Source organism: Scylla paramamosain, chromosome 27 (genome assembly GCF_035594125.1).
Source record: "Scylla paramamosain isolate STU-SP2022 chromosome 27, ASM3559412v1, whole genome shotgun sequence".
NCBI classification, from domain to species: domain Eukaryota; kingdom Metazoa; phylum Arthropoda; class Malacostraca; order Decapoda; family Portunidae; genus Scylla; species Scylla paramamosain.
The window spans coordinates 10,063,190-10,084,308 of NC_087177.1; the positions used below are offsets into that span (position 1 = coordinate 10,063,190).

Here is a 21,119-nt window from a genome sequence, read left to right on the forward strand (position 1 = left end):
TATGATCCTTCGTCTCAAATCGCACCTCTCGCCGTCACACCTCACCATCTGTTCGTCCATCCCTGGCCACACATCTTGCAGTCTTACGGAATGCGTGTTGCCTCACGTCAGAGGCGTGCGGGGCTACATGACGGGGAATTGTTAACCCAAAGCAAAGTAGCCGCCGCTGCCGTGCGACTTCAAGCTGCACAAGCATAACACACGTGTCAGACAACGGAAGTCGGCGGCCGCTGCTTTGTGGTCAGCTTAGGGATCCTCTTCAAAAGATTTCCCATCCCTCTTTCTATCCTGAACTGAATGATGTGTTTATATATTTTTAAGAATTCGTTTCCCTCAACAGATTATATTCTCACCACCACCGTATCCATGTGTTGTGTGCAGGAGGCACGTCTCACAGGCAGGCTTGGCGGGATAAACGGTTCCTCTTTCTGTGTGCATTCATTTTCCACTTCCAGAAACTCTCCTCCGTTTCCTATCAACAACAACACTTTTCAACCAATGACCGCGGGGTTTCCTCCTTTTGCTGCCAAAAGTAAAGTTGCAAGCACCACGAGCTACATGCCTTCTAAATACATTCCAGCTGCCTTCGTATCTTTCGAAACCTGATTTCTGGAGTGTTGCTTGCCGCTTTACAGTAAAAGTAACTTATGAAATAACTCAAGCAGTGCATACTTAAACACTGTTCACTGCCTCAGTGGTAACATCTCGCGAGTCTCACAGCCCGCTGAGGTCGGAGGGTTTTCATGGACGAGCGAGCACTTACTGTCTTTCCCCGAGAATAACGTGTGGCGTGGTGAAGGTCACACACAGAGAGGCCTACGCGAGCTCTGAACTCTCTCCGGAAGCATAACAACAAGCGATCAAGAGTCCAGCACGCGATTCTCAGGAGCAGCAAATTAATACATATACACATGCACATTATTATATAGGTATTTCAACGCGAGGTAGAGACTGAGACAAATAGACAACTGTAAAAGCGGTAAAAGGAAGCAAGAACACTTACAGCAGCAACTCAATCATCATGACGGACAGACAAACCGTGAAGAAGCCAGTCATGCACAGATCCAACCAGACATATGCACTCATACCTTTGGAAATATATAATATCAGAAACCTGAAGTAAAGTAAATAGGAAATATATTCATACATACTCGTACATACATACATACATACACACACACAGACAGACAAATAGACTGACAGACAGACAAACAGACATACAGACAGACCAACAAACATACCGACAGAGACAGACGGACAGACAGACAGATCTCACCGTCCGTCCGTCCGTCCGTTCGTCCCTCCAACACGCATACAAGACCCATGAAAGTAAACGAAGGAGGGTAAGTCGCCCCACAATGACCACCCAACTCAAACGTGTAAATTGTGGGGGCATTTGGGCGTCGGTATCCTTTCCTCCCGCCCTCCACCGCCTGTACTGCCAGTGCTCACTCTCGCGCGGACGATAACTCACCCACCGCGAAAGGGAAACCCGCACGTGCGTCCTGCAAACCTGCTCTGGAAACGAGTTGAGCACGTCACCGCGGCCCTGCCCCTCGCCGCCGCCGCCGCCCCTCTGAGGTGCTCCTCGTAACTTATGAGCCTCAGCAGGATTTAGGGGCTTTTCGTAAATACCCGCTGCTGACAGGGTGAAAACTCTCTCTCTCTCTCTCTCTCTCTCTCTCTCTCTCTCTCTCTCTCTCTCTCTCTCTCTCTCTCTCTCTCTGGTACATAGCCTCCAGATATTACTGTATATATCGTTATACTGAGTTCTTATTATTGTAATGAGTCTGAAGGCAGGAGCAGCGGACCAGCCCTCGCTCCTCACTCGCTGCCCTGACAGATGGCCGACGTGATTTTTGCAGAGGCGAGTGACCGGTACCTCCCGCGGGCACTCTCTCCCTCCCGGCAGGTAAACAAGTTTGTCGACATAACTCAGGGGAAACAGAGTACGAAAAGGCTACGGGTTCTCACGAAGGGCTACCGCTGCCGCTGCCCCGCTCTCTCTTTCTCGCTCTCTCCCTTCCTCCAGTCAACCCTTCCTTGCTACGCCCCGCCGCTGACGCTCACCAAGCCTGTCTCTCGCTACCCACGCCGACACCTTGGTCCTCCGTCTGTAACTTGTCCGGAGCATCACTTTCTGTATCTGCATATAAGCACAACGCTATCTTTAATGTCATGCAGGAAATGTTATAGTCACGCAAACATCCACTTAACTTTTCTCCTTTACAATTTTAAGTGACAGTCACAAAAAGCAGAGTTAAAAGTAGGCATGAAGCGATTACTGCCACTTAAGAATTAGTTTTGCTTCACTTGCAATATTTACAGAGAGAGAGAGAGAGAGAGAGAGAGAGAGAGAGAGAGAGAGAGAGAGAGAGAGAGAGAGAGAGAGAGAGAGAGACGGAAACCAAAATGCACTCAGATTCATAAACATCCGCGCCACGAGACATTCAATCCACAACGCCAACACAGACATATAGCAGCGCACACTATCGCAAATGTTATCAGCGAGGCGAGTGTGCGTCTAATGACCTCTCACCTGTCGCCGGCGTCCCTGAATTGTTAGCAGCCAATTAGCTCCTTGTTATCGCTTACAAAAGGTAACGAACCGTGGCCGCCTTGCCGCTCGCCCCGCCACTCCAGGCTACGAGGTGATGCCAACGTGTCTGTTTTCTGCTTAGCTTGAGAAGTAACTGGAATAAATCACAGGCGTTAGAGATACACGACACTCACTATCCCATACTTCAAGTCTCCGCCGCTATTTTGTTACGTAGGACAGCTGTTGTAAAAGAAAATGATTCACTGATATTCCTCTGACTGATCTACATGTCTGTTTTCTATGTACGGTGAGGAGTAACTTGAATAAATCATACGGATTCTAGAGAGGCGATTCACACTCTCCTGTACTTCCGCCGCCAGTGTTACGTAGGATTGTTGGTATAAAAAATAGTATTCCACTGACTGATCTGGGTGCCTGTTTTCTATCTGCCTTGAGGAGCAACTTGAATAAATTACACGGGTTATAGAGAGAGACGACACACTATCCAGTACTTCATCTCTACCGCTGTTGTGTTCCTCGGTTTGCTGCACTATAAGATAATGTTTCTCTGGCACTCCTCTGATTGGTCTATTAGTTACAATCATCACAATTACACATATTCACCCTAATGCTAGCAGTACCGTTTTAAGTATGCAAAATTCCATTGTCTTGTTCTATGTCTTAGTTATAATGTACCCACTTAACTCATGTCCTGTCTGAGAGAAAGGTACAAGATAATATTACAAGTTCTTACAGTCTCTCTGCATTACCACCATCCCCACCACGTCTCATTGTTATTGTTCACCTGGACGTTAAGGTGAAAACTCGAGTAACACACAAAGTTCTCCCTTCCACTGTGTTTAGCTTTCCTTCATTCTTGAGTCATCTTACCTGCTAAAACTATCACTCATTAGGTTTTACAAGACGATATTCAAGAGATCACAGGACTGAAAACTGATGAAAAATAATGTCTCTGTTGTTTAGTTTTTCCTTCAATCCAAAGTCCTCTAACCTCCAAATCTATATCACTCTTCAGGTTTTACAAGGAGATATTCAAGAGATCAGAGGACTTAAGACACGAAAAATAGTGTTAATGTGTGTGTGTGTGTGTGTGTGTGTGTGTGTGTGTGTGTGAGTAGATGTTATTCGACTTCTGATGAGCACTATTCGCCAACCTAATACATCTTCGTTGTTGTTACAATTATGTTATATTTTGATATTCCGAAAGTCAGGTATCACAATATTGCTACAGTAATTATTGAACAAAAAATAACACCCTAAAAAATCTCTGCGTAATTTTCATATTCTTCCTAGTCACCGCAGTTAGCAGTATTTTTCTTTATGTTCAAAGGAGAATGTATGGCACTACTGCTCTAGTTTAACTGAAAACAACATGCTACTCCTCTGTCTAATGTATAATTTTAGTCGGTTATATTTTTTTTTGCTTCCTGATACTCATTCGAAAGCTAGATACTTCAATTTAACGCATGGCAGTTTTTCAATATCGCTTCTATCACCCGTTACAGTCATCATCATGCTTTCCAGTCTCATGTTTCAAGGCTTAGCGCTAACGTGGGAACCCAAAAGTGATGGAAGATATAATCGCCTCACTTCAGCTGAATTTCACTACCCAAAGCCATCCATGTCTCTGAAGGCAAATATAAAAATACTGTCCTGTTTTCCCTTCATATCCCTTTCTTTCTTATCTTACCTCTCCAACCTGTCCTCCTTCCTTCTTTTCATGCCTTCTTTTTAACCTCCTAGATCTCTTCCTCCTTTCATCCCGCCCTTCTTCCTCTCTTCTGCATTTTTCTTTTTCTACTTTCCTTTCTTTCTTCATCTTTCCCTCTCTCCATTTTTCCCTTTCTGTTTCCTCCTTCCTTCCCTCCCTTCCCTTTCCTTCCATCCTCATTTTTCTTTCTTCCCTTCCAGCTTTTGACCGTTTCACCATCCTTCCCATCCATTCCTCCTTCCCCTTCTTCCCTCTGTTTTTCCTGGTTTCTTTTCTCGTTCTTTTCCTCCCTCCCTCTTTCTCTACCTTCTTCTTCTTTCCTTTCCTTCCTATTTTATCCTTTCTTCCTTTTCACCTTTCCACGATCCCTCCAATCCATCCTTCCTCTTTCCTCCTTCCCTCCATCGTTCATTCGTGTCTTAGCTCTTCATGGTCCAACGCATAATTATCATCTAAGATCTACCCCACCTACCGACCCTTTAGTAAAACTTGCGTTAGCGATACACAAGAGAGGAAGAACCTTAACAAAAAAATCATAAAAAACACGGCAGACCTTCCGGCCTTCGCTTGGCGGCGCGACCTTAATAGTGCGAAGCGTAGATCGGATAGTTATTGGAGCAGAAAACAGAAGTAGAAAGGCATGCAGACATAAGAAGGAGTTCCTCTTTTAACCTCTGGGTCTCTCAGCTAACTAACGGGACACGGCAGAAGGACAGGAAGTAAACTTACACGCAGAGGTGGACACACAAACCTACTCCTGCATCTGATAAGGGCATTTGCAGAGAGAGAGAGAGAGAGAGAGAGAGAGAGAGAGAGAGAGAGAGAGAGAGAGAGAGAGAGAGAGAGAGAGAGAGAGAGAGAGAGAGAGAGAGAGAGAGAGAGAGAGAGAGAGAGAGAGAGAGAGAGAGACTTCATTAACAAAAACAGTAAAACATTGCAAAACAGAGAAAAAAATAGTGTTTTGAGAAAAGGACATACTAGAGAGAGAGAGAGAGAGAGAGAGAGAGAGAGAGAGAGAGAGAGAGAGAGAGAGAGAGAGAGAGAGAGAGAGAGAGAACAATACCCCCTCAGTGACAGCATAAAACCACCTCCTCTCATCACATTAAGCCTCTGGTCCTGCCTCTCTTATCAGCCCCGCCTCTCACAACACTAGTACACCGCTACCTACCACCACCACCACCACCACCACCACATCCCATTCGCCCCTCCTTTCTAGTGTCCTTCCCGCCCTGATCACGAGCACCCCCACACCCCCCAACCAATACCGCGATGCTCACTCATGTAATAAACATTAATCAAGATGGTATGCAAATTGGGGGCCTCCATATTAACATTCAAATGAGATAATCGTAAAATTACTGCGTTAGGCGGAGGCGGGAGTGGCTGCTGTCTGTGAGTCGGTCGTGTTTTGGTCGGGTTCTCCTATACTTGTGGTAGTACTGAGGTTCCCATGGCTTCTCTCTCTCTCTCTCTCTCTCTCTCTCTCTCTCTCTCTCTCTCTCTCTCTCTCTCTCTCTCTCTCTCTCTGGATCTTAGCATAGATTTCCATTCTTTGCTAGTTTCTTTTATGAATTTTGCTTATCCTTTCACCTCACATTGTTTTCACCTCTCAGTTTTGCATTATTCTCCTTCAATCTCTCTCTCTCTCTCTCTCTCTCTCTCTCTCTCTCTCTCTCTCTCTCTCTCTCTCTCTCTCTCTCTCTACCTACGTTATTCTCCTCTCTCCCTCTCTGTCACTTGTTCTCTCGTTTTATTTTTTTTATATATTTATTGACAAGGATTACTTTATTGGACATGTGGATGAATAAACGCAGGCTAAAGTTTCCGACAAGATTCAGAAAACCATTTTTTTATACCTATTAGTGGCAATAATCTACAAGAAAAAATTTACGCGCGCGCGCACACACACACACACACACACACCAACGCACATTATCGGAATTGTTCAGGGACGGTCTCTCTCTCTCTCTCTCTCTCTCTCTCTCTCTCTCTCTCTCTCTCTTAGTAGTGTAATTAGAATGTGTTATCTTAAGAGGCCAATAAAAGCATCAACTATTAATCTCTCTCTCTCTCTCTCTCTCTCTCTCTCTCTCTCTCTCTCTCTCTCTCTCTCTCTCTCTCTCTCTCTCTCTCTCAGGCACTAAAGTTTAAGAGAGGTACGAAAATATACACCTATAACTATAGACAAATATACAGACAGACAAACAGAAAGACACAGACAGAAACAGACAGAAAAACAGAACGCAAAGAACCAGCAGAACCATAGAATAAAACAAATGAAACAAAAAGAGAGCGTTTATCTGTATAAGACAAGGGAAGAAAGACAATAAAAAAACAGGGACAGAGAGAAAAATAAAAGACCATAAAAATTTCGGCCTAAATATTTAACCTAACTTGTGTTCATTCCTGGCGTCGACTGAGAGAGGGAGAAGGAGAGATAGGCATAAAAACCTTAACATTTCAGCAGGCGGGGTGTGTTTGGCCGGCGCTGCTCCAGTAGTCGCGGGGGAGGCAAAGAAACGTGTGCAAAGTCCTAATTTCGCGGCGTGTGTGAAAAAAGGGATCACATATACGTACGAGGCGCGTTTGTCTTTCTAGGTGTCGGGGGAAAACCTTTAAAACGTGTGGAAATGGTGAATGTTTAGTCAGCCTGACGCTACACACACACACACACACACACACACACAGGAGTAGGAGAGAGAGAGAGAGAGAGAGAGAGAGAGAGAGAGAGAGAGAGAGAGAGAGAGAGAGAGAGAGAGAGAGAGAGAGAGAGAGAGAGAGAGAGAGAGAATAATAGATAATAGAGAAATAATAGGTATTTATATGCAGACAGACGGACAATTAGAAAACCAGACACAGACATACAAACTGACAGAAACAACCAGACAGACAGACAAACAAACAAACAAGCAGACATACATAGAGATAAACGTCGACAAAAACTCAACACAAACAAAGAGCGACAACAAATAGACAGGCAGATAAGGAAACAACAAGATCACACTTAAGAGATTGTTTATCAAGACGTCAGGAGGCAAAGGACTCTAGATAACCACAACTCCTGCAGCGCCTTCTTCAGAGACTGTAAGAGTCCACCACCACCATCACCACCACCACCACCTTCATCACCAAGAGTCAGCATAAAAGGAAGGAACCAACATGAATACATCAGGTGGAGCAGGTGAGGCTAACTTGCTTTTTCAACACCACTCCCTCCCTCTTCCTTCTGCTTTCCTTTTTACCTCCTTCAGGAACTATAAGGAAGTAAGCAGGTTTCTTTTATTTCCCAGCGCCGTGTCGTGTCTGCCTTCAGGAGCAATTTACGTGGCGTTTGTGGTCTAATTCCTGTGCAGTACTTTGTCAGGTGTCGGTCCCGTGGCATTTTTAAGGTAATGGGTAGGGTGTGAAGTATTTCCATATTGACCTAAGTTTGTTTTTTCAGCTTTACCTTTTTTCTTCTGCCTTTCTCCCTCACTCTCTCTCTCTGTAGCGTCTGTGGTCTAATTCCTGTGCATTACTTTGTTAGGTGTTCATCCCGTGGCGTCTTAAAGGTACTGGATGGGATGCAAATTATTTCCATATTCACGTAAGTTTGTTTTTTTCAGCTATTTTCTTTTTCTCCTCTCTGCTTCACTCTCTCTTTCCATACGAACATGTTTCTGCAGATTAGGAAAACAGCCTTGCCCTCATTGCCTATAAATGTCAGGAGGGAATACAAGGATAACTTTTATGGTGTTTGAATGCACTAAGTGGTGCTTCAATTATTTTCATATGGTATCGGAACCTTTCTTTAACATCTTCTTATATGTATATTTGAAGCTAAGCGATTTCGAAACTATTTATGTTTATTCATGTCTGTCTCTCTAATTCTTTCTTGTTCTTGTTCTTGTTCTTGTTCTCCTTCTCTTCCTCTCCTCCTCCTCCAGTCTCTTAATATCGCTAATATTTGCCCCTATAACACCGGTTTGAAATGAACACGCTCATTATGCATGGACGCGGGGCAGCCAACAAACTCCTTGGGACATACACAGACTGACTGTCATACATAAAACATTTGGCCCTGCAACATTCATTTCACTGAGCAACACTGTGTAAGGATGCACAAACATACACACGCCATATATACGCTTCTTCCTTCATATATGGGCGAGAAAAAGGGGAAAGAGAGGGAGGTTGGGTTTAATTAACAATGCCCCTCTCTCTCTCTCTCTCTCTCTCTCTCTCTCTCTCTCTCTCTGGATAGTAAAACGCCCATACATGATTGATAGCCTTCTGTGACCTTGGAACACACACACACACACACACACACACACACACACACACACATATCTATATATCAGCACGTGTATTAACCTACATCGAATACAGATCTATTATTGGAGGCCTTCCTCTGCGCGGTCGGTGGCGCGTGGTGTATTGCAGGTTGTCACGCAGACGCACTAACCTGCCCGTGTCCCCGTGTTCATTGTGAGAGGAAGGCGGGAACGCTGCTAACCTGCCTATTGTGATGCGGCACGGAACTGTGTCTGGTTCTGTTTGGCTATGCGTTACGTCTGATTGATTGACTGATTGGTTGAACGATGGTAAGGTCATGCAGCGACTAAGAGATATGTAGATGTGATGGTTTGTATTAGGCAAGTTTGTTTTGTTAAATAATTCACTGTTGCTCGTATAGTTTTTTGATTGATTGATGAAAGGTAATGCTACAACCAAGAGATGTGCAGATAACTTTGTATGTTACATAATCTAATCACAAACTTTCCTTTCTTTTTTCCTTCCTTCTTTCCTTCCTCTCCTTTTTCCGTTCACGCCATTATTTTTTTCCTATATTTTCTCATATTTTTTTCTACACAGGTCATCTCTCCCTTGCTTTCCTTTTCTTTTTTACTTACAATGCCTTTTTTATTCTATTTTTTCTTCCTTCCTCGCATTCTTCAATTAACTCCACATTTTCCTATCCTGCATTTCTTACTTTTCTTCCCATTCAAGTCTTCAATTCCTTTATTCTTTTACCCACAACACACTCCCTCACTCCTTCTTATTATCTTCCTTCCCTAAATATTTCCACTAATACCATCTGTTTCTATATTCCCAACCTTTCTATCAAAACCCTTCCTATCCTTCCATTTCTTCCTTCACTCATAACGTTCCCCTTTATTCCACTTCCTTACGCACATTTCCCGCCTTTCTGTGAACTAGGTTCCCTCTTCTTCCCAACCTTTCTCTGCTAGATAAAGTTAAACAAGTCACGGTCAAGCTCCACATCACTTCCGTTCTTCTTTTTGCGGTCAGACGGGGTGGAAAAGTGAGTTTGTGGTTTGAGGGATGACGGGAGGCGGGGGAAGAGTGAGGGAGGGAAGGAAGAGGTTCAGGAGGGGTGAGGGAGGGACGTGGGAAGGTCAGGAGGGGTGAGGGAGGGTCAGGAGGGGTCAGGAAGGGATGGGGGATGGAGGAAAAGGGGAAATAGTGAGGGAGGTTTAATGGGTGAGGGGAGGAAAGAGTCATTAAAACAGATTGTCCTTTTTGGCACGAGTTTCCGTTGCCTTTTTTTTTTCTCACTCTCTGGGAAGCAGGAAGGTAAATGGAAGGAGAGGAAGTGAGTAAGCTATATTAATCAGGAGAGAAAGGAAAAAAAAGTAAACGAGACAGTAGGAATAGATAGGGAAGAGGGAGCCGAATGAATACAAGGAAGTGCATGGAGGGAAGGGCGGGATACAAGTAAATTGTATTAAGTAGGATTAAATAAATGAATAAATAAATAAATGAGACAGTAGGAATACATAAGATGAATGAATACAAGATAGAATACACCGAAACTGGGGATGCATACTGAAAGAAATTGGAAAGGACAAAAGTTAATGCAAAATTTCAGTAAAAAATGCAGCAAATAGTTTTACAAACCACGCAACAGCTAAAAACGAAATGAAATAATAGAACTTCTTCGGCAATAAATAAATAAATAAATAAATAAATAGGTAAATATATAAATAAATAAATAAATAAAATAACAATAAAGATAAAAAGATAATAATGCAAATCCCAATACACATAACTTTCAAAGACATTCATAAACAAAAAGAAAAAAATAACAATATACAAACCAAAGTCCAGGTAAAATAAAGAGCAAAAAAAATAAACAAGAATACGCAAAAATAAATAAATAAATAAATAAAAACAAACACACATCTTATCATCCTTCAGTATCAAGACTTATTCTATTATTTCTGTCTGTATATCATCATCGTCACCTGAGAAAGTAGAGGTAAGGAAGAGGCCAGCAGCAGGCAGTCACAAGGGCGCGGGCCACTTGTGATGAGCAGCCCTCCAAAAAAAGTGCATGAGTGACTCGTCCATTACTCACAATGACTCAGCCAAGGTCACTCTACCTGACCCTGATGAAGACCTAAAAACCTGATACGTGTTTATAGTTCTCTCTCTCTCTCTCTCTCTCTCTCTCTCTCTCTCTCTCTCTCTCTCTCTCTCTCTCTCTCTCTCTCTCTCTCTCTCTCTCTCTCTCTCTCAACTGATCGAATTTTTCTCATGTCTTTCTTACGTATTTTTTCTCATTATCTCCTTTATTCTCCTTTTTCTCTCTTCCTTCAGTCATTCTGTTCCTTCTTTCGTATCCAACTTCTACAATATTTTTTTCTGTTGTAATCTCTCTCTCTCTCTCTCTCTCTCTCTCTCTCTCTCTCTCTCTCTCTCTCTCTCTCTCTCTCTCTCTCTCTCTCTCTCTCTCTCTCTCTCTCTAAGCATCATAGCTCCTCTCCACGTAACTGCCGTTCTGTTCCTTTGATCCTCACCGACACCCCTGCCTTGGATCTCCACCGCCACCCTCTTCCCTAAAACCTCTAAAAATCCCCCAACTTCCTCCATCTCCCAGCATCCCAGGACCACCTCTTTTGCCCAGCATTGTTCCCATACTGTCACTCCCATCAGTACCTTTTCCACTACCACCTCACCCACTTCCCACGTCCTATCTCTCCCTCTCCCTTTACGTTGCCAGCCCACGCACCACTCTCCTCCTCCCTCTCTCACTCCCTCTCTCTCACCACGCCCTTTCCCGTGCCCGTGAAAAACTTAATTATATGCAGATGGGAGGGGCGAGGCGCGGCGAGGTGGAGGGAGGGTCGGTCGCCAGCCAGCGGGAGAGCCAGAACAGTTTCCGATGTGGTGGCATTTCTGGGCTTGTAATCACCCCAATTTGCCTGCTGGACGGAGCGAGGCAGGAGGGAGAGGGCACCAGCGGCACACTTTTTGGTGCTCTGCGTGGCCAGTGCATACATTGGGTGAGTCATGGGCCACGGCGTGGGCTTGTTGGGCGAGTGGCAGCGAGGAGGAAAGCAAAAAGTAAAAAGGAAGAGTTAGGGAAGGCAAGCGGGTAGGAAAGGTGGTCAGCAGCAGGAGGATGGATGAGTTAAAAAAGCGAGGCTCCTCAATGGCAGGAATAGGAATGCTTGCACAGATGTGAAAAGAGTTTACGGTTTGAAAGGACGCAACGCAAATGGGATGAAGGGGTAAATGGGAATTAGTATTCAACTGGAAAATGAATGTGAGGAATACAATTAAGACGGAGAATGAATGTGAGGAATGGAGTTAGACTGGAAAATAACAGTGATGAATACAATTATACTGGCGAATGGATGTGGAGCATAGGAGAAAATACGGTTACTGGAAAATAATTAAGAACAGTGATATAGAAAAATAGAATATAGGGAATACAGTTGCACTTATCCTTTTCTTAATGTATGCACTGAAATACGGTTAATAGTATATACACACAGAAATGCAGTTACTTGAAAATTACCAATATATCTGTAGAAAAAACGGTGAAAAAGTACATAATCTAGCGAAAATAGAAAACAAGTAATATATACATGAAAAAAAAGTGATACAATGAAACAGGAAAAAAAAGTGACGAAATAAAATCAGTGATGAAGAAGTAGTAGAAAAGTGATACATTAACGAAATAGATTATAGGACACAAGGACACAGAAAATTAAATGAATAAATAAATAACCAACTAACTAACCAACCAACCAATAAATAAATACACAAATAAATAAAACAAAACAAAACAATGCCGTACACGAATCAGCTCCCTTGAATCCACTATCACCTGCCACAATCAATAAACTCGTCTAATGAAACAGCTTCATCTCATTTTGCACCACCTCATCTCCTCCCTCCTGACAGCTACGCCCATTACTCTCATCCAGCGCCATGTTTGTGAACCAGCTCCGCCTTATCTATATTTCTTATCTCAAGATTAAAATGAACCTCCACATTTTACTCATCGTGTTTCCCAGCCGAGTTATTTTTACACGGGTCAAGTGAAGAGCTGCAGTGTTGGTGGGTGAGATCAGACTATGCATACATAAATATATTAAATAATGCATGTAATTACATCCTCCTCTTCCTCTCTACGTTCTTGTCCTCTTTATACTCTTAATTAATCGTGAACCTCGTTGTAGCTGTAGTTTAGAGAGAGAGAGAGAGAGAGAGAGAGAGAGAGAGAGAGAGAGAGAGAGAGAGAGAGAGAGAGAGAGAGAGAGAGAGAGAGAGAGAGAGAATATAAAGCAGAAAAAATACAGAAAGAAAAAATGACACACACACACACACACACACACACACACACACACACACACACACACACACACACACACACACACTAAAGTCATCAACAAGACCATCTCGAAGCAAAGAAGTAAAACCGAACTCCGAACTGTTGCTAATGATAAAAGTCCAATCAACTCAGGAAACACTTCACTTCACGGCCGGCGACGCGTCTGTCATCCATCACGGGTTAATGAGAAGCAATTAGAAGGCAAGGCTGGCCGCAACCCTTCCCTCGGGGCGCCGCTAAGTGAGGGCGCGAGGTAAGAAACTCCTTAGGACGATGTGTGATAATCGCTTTACAATTTATTAGTCCCTTTTTATATAATAGTGCGAATTGATGCAGTGTTTTCTTTCTTTTGTGTTCATTTTTGTCTTCTTAATTATTTATTTTCGCTTATTTTATTTTATTATTTATTATCTGTTCATTTTACTTTTTTTTCTTTTTTACTGCGAGAGAAGGTTAGTTTGAAATGTATAATGTATAATGATATTGATGGCAGAATTGTGATATTTCTCTCTCTCTCTCTCTCTCTCTCTCTCTCTCTCTCTCTCTCTCTCTCTCTCTCTCTCTCTCTCTCTCTCTCTCTCTCTCTCTCTCTCTCTCTCTCTCTCTCTCTCTCTCTTGTAGACCCTAGGCGCGGTCAAAAATTTCACATTATGTTCATGGAAATAAGTAAACTTTTATTTCTTGGTACACAAAGCCATTTCATCCTCTCAGTACACTCACAAATTCACTCAGTCACTCTATCAGTCAGCAATTTGTACACATTCCCTTGCACCACCATCACCACCATCACTACCACCACCACCATCACCAGTATCACCACTACCACTATTAATGAAACCTAAACCTTACTACCACCACCACCACTATCATCATCATCACCACCACAGAAACTTTACACCACACAGTCATCCCCACTCCTACCACCACCACCGCTATTATCACAATCATCATTAATCTAACATAAACTGCACTGCCACCACCACCATCACACACCATCATCACACAATCACCACCACCACCACCACCACTACAACGCATCAACACCATCACCACGATCATTACAACCACCAGTTACTCGCACATCACTACCATCATCACCACTATCACCACCACCATCACCATCATCCCCCTCTCACCACCACCATCACCATCATCCCCCTCTCACCACAACCATCCTCCCTCTCATCCCCACCACCACCATCATCACCACCACCGTTTCGACCAAAACTTGTAGTCTCACGCTTCCGGCAGTGGGCTGAGCGGCGCCGCCCAGCTATCTGTCACCTTCACGCCCTGCCCGCCACGCCGCCTACCCACACGTGCAGCCACAAGCCCTCACTCCTGCACAGGCCGCGAGTCACCCTTCGTCAGGAGGTAATGGAGGCATCATTACCAATGGAGGTTGTAATAACTGTGTGTAGGCACGAATGTATGCATGTACACATACACTCGCACGCACAGGCAAATAGACAAACAGACAGACACACACACACACACACACACACACACACACACACACACACACACACACACACACACACACACACACACACACACCGGTTTGTAGATAAGAGGAAGTAGTAGACTTTTTCACTGCTCTAATTTAACGGCAGTGCACATGCCATTCACAGGATGGTGGACAGACTTGGGCGTGCACGGGAGGAGACACCCTCACACCCTTCCCCTCACATCCTTCCCCTCACACTGTTCCCCTCACATCCTTCCCCTCACACCCTTCCCGCCTCACACCCTTTTCAACACTCCCTCACACCTTTCTCCTCACCACTTCCCCTCACACTCCCCCCTCACTCTTCCCCTCACAACTCACCTCTCTTACTACCTTCCTCACACTTACTCATGTCACCCATCCGCCCCTCACATCCAGCCCCGTCACCTATTCGCACCCATCCGCCCACACCACCCGCACCCTACACCCGTTCTGTCGCCTGAAGTCACGCTGACACCCACCGCCGCCATTAGCCTCGCCAGCCTTCCTGAAATGGGACTCTGGACACCTGGAAATGCGTAGTCACTGCGTCCATAATGCATATCCACCCACGCCACGCACGCCGCACGCACGCCACACTTAAGCATCTCATGGATATCAAAATAGCTCTGTGATGTTGAATAATACTGTTATACTCCACGCAGCACTGATTGGTATTCCCAGCATCACGCAATAGTAACGTGTTAGTATAGAACCACACACACATACTACATACATACATACAGACACACTACAATACATCACACAGCACCCTAACGCTTGCTCATTACTACAACAAGTATTATACGCATACAAAAAATGGCCAACAGACAGGACAGCAAGAAATAGCACAGCAACAAAGCAACACATCTCTCCACTCACCATAACGCGCAGAACTAATACATACATGCACACATACTTGAATATTGCCCAAAAGACCACACATAGCACCACAAGTGTACAGAACTCCTTGCACAGACATAAAGTAAAGCTAAATTTGCATTTATTATCCTTTTCTGTTATTCTTTGTATGCATTTGAGGTTGTCTGAAAGTAGTAGTAGTAGTAGTAGTAGTAGTAGTAGTAGTAGTAGTAGTATAATTGCCTGCTTCTGTATTCCCTCCTTCCTATGACTTAAACCCTTTCAAGAGGGAGGTTACAAGACATTTATCCTCCAATATTTGACGATCGTTTCTGATTGTTTGGGGACTGAAACTTCATTAGGCCTTTTCTTTTCATGTTGCAGGAATACTAGTAGTAGCAGCAGAGAAGTAGTAGTAGTAGCAGCATTAGTATCAGCATCACATCACACCACAGCATCACAGACCAACCAGCCACCAGCCAACAAGACCACCAGGCAGCGAACACCCACACAGTATGTACCCAAGACACTAGAACCCTCACAAGGCATCACGTCACGGGGAAACACTGCCACAAAACCCAACACAGGACACTCCAGAACTCCTCCTTTTGGCCTCCCGTCACCATGAAGCCACGCACACTTGAAGCATAACACGCAGTTCGTCATCCCGGCACCGCCAAGGACAGGGCTGGCTGGGGTACGTATACTGCTACTAATACGTACGTACTACATCTCATCTGACCGACCACACACGACACACACTGGTACGTAAAGGACACGCCACGGACCACACGCATCTGAAGGCGACATCTCTTAGTTAATTAGTATATACCTGGATAATGAACAACTCCTCGTCACTAATTATATCCTGGTTCATTACTTCTGGTCAGTAATAATAAAAAAAAAACTAGAAACTTGTACGGAATAAGAGCTCTAAGGAGAGAAAAAAAAAGAAAGAGAGGATGTCGTGGTATTTATCGAAGAATTTATAATATACCTGAAGGGAGGGGACAGGAGGGGAGGGAAGGGAAGGGGAGGAGAGGGAAGAGGGGAGGGGACAGGAGAAGATGTGCCTTGAACATCCAGTGTGGTCCTGCGCTGACTCAGATAAAAGGGAGGACCAGTGACGAGGAAGGTCAGTGTGCAAAAAAAAAAAAAAAAAGAAAAGAAAGAAGAAAAAGGAGGAAAAACGTCGTGTAGGGAATATCCTGAGCCACTTGAAGTCCCCATCAACTTTCGCTGAAATTGACCTTCAATGTTTTTTGTGTCATTGTGAAGTTGATTGACTAGTTAAGGGTACATTGAGGTATGAGAGAGAGAGAGAGAGAGAGAGAGAGAGAGAGAGAGAGAGAGAGAGAGAGAGAGAGAGAGAGAGAGAGAGAGAGAGAGAGAGAGAGAGAGAGAGAGAGAGAGAGAGTGTGAGTGTGTGTGCCTACCCATTTACTTTTTACCTTAATTGTCTTTTAATAATATTTGTCCTGCCAGATCACATTCCCGATCTTTAATGTCTATATTTGCTCCATCCATCCACCCATCCCTCTCATATATTATCCTCCATTTTTTATCCCTAAATCTGTCCATTCATCCACCTATCCTTATTTTTCTCCTTTCCTTCCATTCTTTTACAAATCTTTCTGAATGCCACTTCGTTTAGTCTTGTTCAATATTCATAATTTCATTCATTAATTCATTCATTCATACCATAAGAACTTTGGGAAACACTGCAGTATTTTTTCAACTGCGTAGTCTCTCTCTCTCTCTCTCTCTCTCTCTCTCTCTCTCTCTCTCTCTCTCTCTCTCTCTCTCTCTTTTCAGGTGTGCTAAGGACGTGCAGAAGTGCAGGAGTTCACGGCGCGCTCAGTGATTGGCTACAAGTAATGGAGTAGCACTTCTTGTTGGTCAGTCAGCGCGATTGCTTGGTGTGCACATAGGTAGTGTTATGAGAGAGCCAGGAGTGAGTGGTAGAGACAGAAGAGGATCTGCTGAGCCAAGTGAGCCATTTCAGGTTTGTATGCGGAGCAAGCAACGAATATTTGCGAGCACTGGTACAATGTGTGGACTTCTTAAAGAGTTCTGTGGATAGATCGGAATGCTCTGGTGGGGGAATCAGTGCGGCCAATAGTGAGCTGGCCGCTGGGGAGTGCGAGAGAGATACATTATGTTATCCGCAGACAGGCGATGCACTTCTGTTAGTTTAGGAAGCCAAACAACCAGGTGCCGCCTTGATGCATTGAAGGATCTTAGACTTGTTCGTCAAGATCGTTTCTAAAGGCCCCACAAGTGATGAGGTGGATTTTCATGTGTGATATTAGATTTATATTAAATGGTTTATTCCCTCGTCGGGATTGCTTCTAGAGGTTTCACAAATGATAAGGTGCATGGATTCTCATGAGTGCTTTCTTTCATTAATTATGCAGAGTCCTTTGTTAAATTATCTTCAGAAAAAACGCCCATGAACACCACAATTATTTCTACCACACACTGTTAATGATAATAAGGATGCGAGGATAAATGTGTAAGTCTTGCTGCTTCATATGACCCAAAAGTTAGGAGAGAGAAGTTAAGGAGAAAGCTAAGCAGACACTAATGCGGTTAGGAAGTGAAATTAATCTTTTTGCAAAATATAGTGGTGAGTCACTAAATCAAAGAAAGCATGACAGTAGTGGTGGTGGTGGTGATGATGGCCGTGATGGTGGTGCAAGACGCTTAGTAATGTTAAAAGAAAATAATAGAAAAAGATCTGATATTTACTCACTTCACAAAACGTTCGCTCAAGTTACCCGGTGAAGTTGATGCGCTAATGACGGGAGGAGCGTAAAGCATCGAGGTGAAGGCATCCCATCAATGCCAAGCAACTGTCAACACAAGACGTATGACGCTGCCTGACCACTCCCCATAAGGGTTAGACATTCGAACTAACACTGAAAAGTACTATTCTGATCCATACAAATTTATTTAAAGGCCAAAGAAAGAAATTTAGTCTAGAAGTATTATTATGATCCATATCTTTTTTTTTATACTGGTACAGAAAAATGCTTCAAATGAAAGAGAATCGCATATTTCCAGTTTCAAGGAGTTGGAAATCTCACTGAATATATTGCCACGTGTGGGCTTGAAGCTTTCTTGCACATTCCTTTATTTTCTCATATTCGTATGTTCTTTCTTGAATATCTGCCCTACACCGCAGAATAACATCAAGAGTGAAGAACGAGTCTCTGAATTTAAAAAAAAATGAGAAACAGGAACCTGAGCCTTCAATAGCCTTCATCTGCTGTTTTCTCTGTTTCTCTGGATTTCTTTTGAGGTATCTTCCTTCCTCCTCCCTCCTCCCTACCCCACCCAGAAGCCATCACCAAAGGCAAGGAGGCAGCGGTCGTCGGCAGCGCCACCTCAACTGTTTGTTTTGCGGCTCCATAGCGACAAAAAACTGTTATAATTAGAGCCAAAGTTACTTTTTTGCAGCGAAAAAAGGCGGTGGCGGTGTTTTTGGGGTCCGCGCGAGTGTGGTCAGATGACTGTTGGGAGATTTGCACAAAACAAAGTGTTGATTCACGGATGTGTTTTACGTGACATCAATCTCTGTCTGTGTGAGCGATGTAGCAAAGCAAAACTTGCCATGACAGATCGCCGTCACTACTCCACCACTCTCTCACCTCACACCTGCTCACACACTTTTGCATTTTCTCTCCGCCTCCTGTTATTTCATAAAACAAAAGCCGAAGTGAAGACGTGTATGAGACGCATAATTTTACTGGCGTGACGAGAGCGCCGCTGTGTCTCTGGAGTGTCTGTGAACACCGCCTCCGCCGCCACTCCACACTCGCACCAAGAATTCTGCTGCGTAAAGAAATCTGCATGATGAGAAAAACCTTATGCTAATTCTGCTGTTTCTTGGTAGTCACTTTTTTCCAGGATTTATTCAACAATGACTCGTTTACCTCCCAAATGCATAAGTATGATGTGTAATCTGCAAAGCAACTAAATAAAATTGGTTCCTTTCATAGCCCATTAGTTATGCCAAGGTCGTATTTAACACACGTCTCGGTAACTCCCGAGAAATTTTTATCTCGATGATCATTCCATTTATGACGCTGGAGGACGCGGTAAAAAAGGTGAAAAAACTTGCTTCTATTTTTTCTTACCCTGATACTAATAATATTCGATCCTTAACAGCACGAAAAGGTACTTGACTTGGTGAACACACACACACACACACACACACACACACACACACACACACACACACACACACACACACACACACACACACACACACACACACACACACACACACATTCACGAGTCGAATCCAACACAAGATCCAAGTTCCTTTTTCTTTTTTATTTAATCATAGAAGCCGTTAACACCTGAAGTATCTCCTCTCGGCTGTCCCTACACACACACACACACACACACACACACACACACACACACACACACACACACAGGCACCAAAGCGTTACAACAAGCATGACCGAGCATCTTCATGATTCGATTCTTTTCCATCGTCTTTACGTTTTTTTTTTATCACCTGACAATTTCAATCAAAAGTTTTCACTCAGGTTTCATTTGTGCTTTATACTCTCTCTCTCTCTCTCTCTCTCTCTCTCTCTCTCTCTCTCTCTCTCTCTCTCTCTCTCTCTCTCTCTCTCTCTCTCTCTAACGTTTCAATAATCAAATGATTTCGTGGTCTTTATGAATCTTTGTTTTATCATCACCTGACACCTCTTATTCTCAAATTTCATGTACGTTTTTTTCTTATTATTCTTTGAGCAACTTTAATATTTTCTCCTCTACCCCTACGAAGAGAAGAAAATCATCACTTAAATACCTAACCTTTTGACAAATATATTTTGGCAGTAAGAAAACAGAAGCAGACATGTAGGTCCTAGCGAGACTGTCTCTGGAATGAGAGCAGGAGAGGGAAAGTATACACAGAGACATAAGGAGTAATCTTTGAAGGTTGTCTTCAGAGGACTGGAGAGAAAATTCTAAAGAGGAAAGAAGGATAAAAGTAAAGGAAAGAAGGAAGAAAAAAAGGTGTGTGTAGGGTTTAGCATAACTGTAGAGGGAAAAAGGGAAGGAAGGAAGCAAGGGGAGAAGGAAAGAGAGAAAAATGAGGAACAAAGAGTGTGTATAGGAGAGATCTTAAGCATAACTGCGGAAAGAAAAATTTGAAAGAAGAAATGAAGGAAAGAAGGAAGGAAGAAAGGAAGAAAGGAAAGAAGGAAGGAAGGAAAGAAGGAATGAAGGAAAGAAAGAAGAAAGGAGGGAGAAAAGAAAAAAAATAAAAGCAGGCAGAGACTGTTGCTTCACTTCAGTAGCCCAAGACGATCTCACTCAACTAACAAATAAAACTTTCAGCACTAACAGACTTAAATAACTCCATCACTCACGCCTTTTAGTGTCAGTGGCGTCTCTAGAAACAATACTCTGCACATGCACCACAACACTGCATTAAGCCCAAGGAGAAACACTCAGGAGGATTACCAAACCGACTTACCAAACTGACTCACCTACCACCTTCGCATACAAACGAGTTAACTAAATATGTTACTGACAACCGAAACTACCCACCGAGTAAAGATCGAACAATACGTCCAGTAGGCAGCTAATGACCCTCTCAATAGCTAACCGCTCACTTCGTCTAATTACACGGCTAAATTGGTTCTTAATCAAAGGGTGAGATCTGCAGCGACCCACCGCGGAGGAGGCGGCGCGGCACCTCAGTTGTGGCAGTGATTAAAGAGGCGATGCAGGTCTTGCCCCGCCCCGTCCTGCCTTGCCATGCCTTGTCTTGCTATGTCCTGCCTTCCATATCCTTCCTTTATCTTGTAGATGTAAGAAACCAGAGGAGATGAAAGAGAGAGAGAGA

The 21,119-nt window shown here is 43.6% G+C and overlaps 1 long non-coding RNA gene across 2 annotated transcripts in view; it reads right to left on the reverse strand.

Annotated features, from left to right (window-relative positions):
- Positions 1 to 2,390: 2,390 nt before the first annotated feature.
- LOC135114489 (uncharacterized) overlaps positions 2,391 to 21,119 on the reverse strand; it is a 47,709-nt gene continuing 28,980 nt past the window's right edge. The window contains exon 3 of one of the 2 annotated variants that reach the window (XR_010275518.1): positions 2,391 to 2,693. This is a non-coding gene — a long non-coding RNA (uncharacterized LOC135114489). Of the gene's footprint in view, positions 2,694 to 20,086; positions 21,076 to 21,119 lie in introns of those variants that run through there. The other variant, XR_010275517.1, reaches the window with a different exon arrangement.